Genomic DNA, 5,128 nt, shown 5'->3' with positions numbered 1-5,128 from the left:
AAAACCAATCTTATTACTTCAACAATAAAAGCATACATCGACCAGTAAGAAGCTAAGAAGCTGGCCAAACGAAAACGAACAACCCGAAAAGAAGTAAAATAGAAAAACAACAAACGGCAACTGATCCACATTAAATAGCGTCCAATCTTCCCATGATAACGATTATCTTTTCGACCTGTTTCTAACCCAAAGAAAGCTAAGAGCTTGCGATTCTTCAATAACCTTAGATACCGACGCTACTTTATCATTAAAAACCGCATCGTTTCTCGACCTCCAAATACTCCACCTAATAGTGTAAATAACCGCTTGCAGAGTGTATTTTCTAGACTTTGACCCATGCACCATGTCGTTGAAAAGAAGCAGATCAATAACGTGGAACACATATAGGGACGAGACCCCCCAACACTATGCCATAATACTCTATATTGTTTGGGAGAAATGGTAACCCGTAAAAAGATGCTCTATGTTTTCCACGATGGTCCCGCTCAATCTGCACAATGGGTTATGAACATGCAGATTTCTTATCCGTAAAGCGTCCGCAGTAGGTAAGCGATTAAGATAAGCTCGCCACACCACAAAGCACACTTTTTTCGGGATCCACTTATTCCAGACGAAATTGAAAGAGGGCGGCAAGACATATACACTACCGATTTTTATTTTAATAACCTTTACATCCAAAGAACCTGATCCGTTCAACGCCCAACTCCACTCGTCTTCTCTTTGGCCCACTGACACCATGCCCAGCAAACCCAAAAGGCCGAGCGATTTAGAACCTTCAGCTGCAGTGAAATTAACCCGTGACCAGTCCCAACAAAAAATTCCAGATTCGTCTTTCAGCTTATCCGCGACAACGCACCCTTTAGATTTTTCGAGCGCGAATAAATTTGGGAAAGCAGTTCGTAAAGGTTAGGACCCTATCCATGTCACACCCCAACCAATGGCGTAATCATCGTAGTGGGACGAAGATAGATTTCTCATTACACATAACGCTAATTGTGACGATATTTAAATCAAAACTGAATTTCATTAATAAACATAAATTATCAATACACCAAAGAAAGTATAAGTACATCATGGAAACGACAAAATGCAACAACAACATAACATAACATAATCAAATCTAGTATCTTGAGCGTGTTTCTAGTCATCCCTACTAGATTCATCATGGCATCAATCCTCAACTTGTAACATATTTAAAATAAAGTGTCAATGCGAAAGCATTGGCGAGTACACAAATTTTGTATAAATATAGCATAAGTATAAAAGCATTTTCTCGAATCCACATGGAAATTTGTAAACAAGGTAACTAGCATGCATCACAATATGTCAAACCCAAGTGTCCACTAGTATTTAGCATCTCTCGCCACAAAAGTAACGAGACCGTTCAAGAATAAATAAAGACTTAACAAGACCCCGACGGGCGGCGTGCTACTCCTTTAGCGCTATATATGTTAAGTTGGGGCTTAGCAAAGTTAATGACATAAAGCATGTATAATCTAGCATGAACCTAAATAAACAAGTAGCATGTATAAAGGATTGAGAGTATAAAGCATGGTTTAAGTGTGTGATTGTGAGTTTCGTATATTAACATGTTACAACCCAAAGTGTTTTTAAAGTAAAATGGGTCAAGTGTACTCACGGTTTTGCAAGCTTCCACTTGTGAATCCGTGAAGTGTGGAAGTAAGTTGGGTTTTATAGTAGTAATATCTCACAAAAGCAATCTGCTTCTTGTTCTTCACAGTGAGCCATTTTGTTAACTTTATTGGCATTGTTTAATGTTACATTAGGAGTGGTTTTTAAACCTTTTATGTTGTTTCTCAGTCGAGCTCTTACCCCTGAGAGGCCTTCAAGGTCAAATTGTTTTCGAGCTCTTCCTGTAACAGCCAACTTTTATCTGTTTTTGAGGTAAATTGACCCGTTTACAAGTATACGAGCGGCCATTACTACATCTATTATATGTTTGCTTTGTATTGAAAGTGAGCGAAATAAGAAGTATGCTCAACTGCTAGCTTTACATTTGCAGCAATACATCTGCAGTCTGGAGGGATCACTTTATTTTCGAAGAGGACGAGGAAGCGATAATCGTAGAACCATCCAAGCGCGGAAAGTGAGACCGAGAGTCCATTTTATATTTTGTCTCTTTTATTATTTATTTTCTATAAGTGTTATTAATCAAGAAATTTTATGCAAATTATGCAGGTATTGTGTTGTTTTCGACCCGTTGGACACTTGGATGGATCTTCCAACATCGACTGTTGTGTTTCCATAGGAACTGTATGACAACCGACACCCATTACGCTTTTAGAAATCGATTATTTTGGCTAACTTTGACTGAGAAACCTGTTAAAATACTGACCATAATCATATCGTAACCATAATCAACAATTCAACACAGTAGTTAGTTATAGAAGTTGCAGAAAGGGTATTTTTGGGTCAATCCAAATCAGCCTGGCTTGTTTCGACTTGTACCAAAGAAATGACCCGTTGCAACCAGAGCCTAATTTTGACCAGTTTCGACTCATTGGTGCTTTTTTTTTTTTTTTTTTACTTTAGGGAGAAGAACAGAAGAAACTGGATGTTTTGTCGAATGAAGTTTTGTGAAGGCTTTGGTCAGCACTGGCAGAACAGTGAGTGTTCATTAATAATTCTTTAACTTCATATTTTAAGTGTAAATGCTTTTATATTTGGCTTGCATACTTTTGTGCAGAGGTATGCACTCATTTTCACTTGATTAATGGAAATAACAATTTATTTAGGAATATGTTCTGTTATATGTTCTTATGGTCCTAAGAATAAGGAGCCTTTAGCCATGATTTTCTGGCCTCATTATAATTACTGACTTAATTATTAAAATCCTGAAAATGGTATGATGCTTTCTTTTGAGGTATTATTTTTAGAATTACCGCATCCATTATTATGGTTGATGGATTATTGATTCTATTAATTTTATCTAATCTGTTTTTGTTGAAGGATACCTTTCAAAATTTGCTGCTATTGAGAAAAGTTAGACCATCTTATCAGAGGGTGAAGTGGCATCTCTTCTTTTAGCTTTTGCTTAGGGTTCAACTCGAGCTTGAGCTCGAACTTAAATGAGCCGGCTCAGCTAGGTTCGTTTATTTTATCAAGCTGAGAAGTCAAAGCTCGAGCTCGGCTTGTAAAATGTCCAAGCTAACTTGAGCCAATATCTATATGTATTATAATTATATTTCTATAATTATAAATACCGAAAGGCCTATTAAAAGTGCTATATGTATACTTTTTGTTTATTTTCCCAATTTTTTATGTCATTAATTAATTAAAATTTAAATGTTAAACACTTCAACCCCTTCTCACAGTATGTTTTATTTTAATACATTTAAAATTAAAATGAATCTATATCAAATAAAATACTCGAGTCGGCTCACGAGCCGAGCCAAGTCTAGCTCGAGCTAGGCTCGTTTACAAATCGGGCCTAGCTAGAGCTCGGCTCGTGGGTGAGCTGCGTTTTCATGCTGGTTGGGGTTGTTAAGAGGGTCGGAGATGTTGTGGTGTGTCCTGGGTTGGGGGTTTATGGGGTTCTCTGCTTTGCTTTAGTGAGTGTGCGTGTGTTTTGGGGTCTGAACGGTCCATCGCTGGGGTTGGGTCTATTGGCATCTATGCGTTCGGTCTTTTGGTGTGAGTTGGGTTGCATTTTTTATGGTTTTTAAAGTTGAGCAAGGTCTAGCTCGAGCTGGGCTCGTTTACAACCGAATTTTTCCCGAGCCAAGTTTATTTCGAGCTTTGTGAATTGTTTCTATTTTCGACTTATGATAGAAAGCAGCCGTGTGTCTTTGAAATGGTTTTAATTGTAATCTTTAGCCTACGCTGACATCTAGGAAATTTGTATCTAATTTCGTGTTTGATGACCGTTCGTAGCAGTGTAGAGTTGAAGAAGAGAATAATGGTGACAACATGAAAAGGCCATTCATTCTTCATCGCTGAAAAGGTTTACTTTGACCGCATCATCATCCAGCATAATCTCTACTACATATCTACTACAGCAAGGCTGCTCTCTGCCTTGAATAAAGAAGCTGCTGAACGACGTGATCTTCCTAATATGTTTGTTGTTTAACAAGCAGTCTTGTATCAGAGAAGCGTTCAGTCTTGTATCAGAGAAGCGCTCAAATTGGTATTTTAGTTGTGTTAGAAAAGTTTGCATTAGAATAAATTATGTGAAACCCACCACACGTGTACTTAAAAACAATAGTTCCTGTGGCAACGCGCGGGCATTCCTACTTTCTCAAAAAACAATTAAGATCATAACACCTGGACGAGTTCTTCATTAAAAAAAAGACATCTACATTAAGATCATGTTGTATAACAGATTTATAAATCGGCATAACTTTGCAGGGTCTAAATGTGTGAAGAATTCGCCAAAGCAAGTGATTCAATCTAGCGATTCGTCTGATGAATGGATGAAAAAGGGGCAGAAACTGGTGGCTTTTATTTCATTTTATGTCTGTATATTCTCTCGGCCCCTCTTCTCCCCTGCACTTTGTTCTTGTTTGTGAGGTCAACCGACTCAAGCTCGAGTAGCTATCACACGATGTATAGATAGGTGAACCACGACCGAGACATGATTGTGGATTAACCACATATTCGATGTATACAAATCAACATGCATGTGATATATTTCAGTACATAAAAATTAATCATACATTAATACTTAATATTTCAATTAAATATTCACACAGTTTCGAATGTGGTCTTTAAATCATATGATTGTAATAATCTCAGGCAGGTGGTTTGTTATGATATATATCAATACTGGGTTTCAAAAATCCGTATTGGATTCTTAAGGTGTTCCCTATTTTATGTACATTTTATGAAATATTAATTTTATGGTAACCACATTTAGTACAGGCTTATCAAAAAATGTGATATTATGTCATTTTACAAATATATTCATTTGGTATCCATACAGTACAGGCTTAAATCTCAGGGCCCACTGGGCTTACGTTGGACACTCAGGCGAAATATTTCTCTGGTGAACGTTCCATGTCAGTTTAGTTTAAGAGGGGTTGTAATCTTTTACTATGTTGTTTCCTTTTTCTTTCATTTCTTTTTCTTTTCTCGTGTAATGGGAACGGCTTCTTGCTGGGTCAGGATT

General features: G+C 37.3%; 1 long non-coding RNA gene across 1 annotated transcript; it reads left to right on the top strand.

Annotated features, from left to right (window-relative positions):
• The first annotated feature begins 1,696 nt into the window (after positions 1 to 1,696).
• Positions 1,697 to 4,718, top strand: LOC110903387. The gene is made up of 6 exons (XR_004876355.1): positions 1,697 to 1,740; positions 1,822 to 1,905; positions 2,024 to 2,107; positions 2,200 to 2,274; positions 2,554 to 3,107; positions 3,895 to 4,718. It is a non-coding gene; the product is annotated as an uncharacterized LOC110903387 (long non-coding RNA).
• The last annotated feature ends 410 nt before the right edge of the window (positions 4,719 to 5,128 follow it).

Source organism: Helianthus annuus, chromosome 13 (assembly GCF_002127325.2).
Source record: "Helianthus annuus cultivar XRQ/B chromosome 13, HanXRQr2.0-SUNRISE, whole genome shotgun sequence".
In the NCBI taxonomy this organism is placed as follows: domain Eukaryota; kingdom Viridiplantae; phylum Streptophyta; class Magnoliopsida; order Asterales; family Asteraceae; genus Helianthus; species Helianthus annuus.
This window is presented reverse-complemented; position numbering and strand designations above follow the sequence as displayed.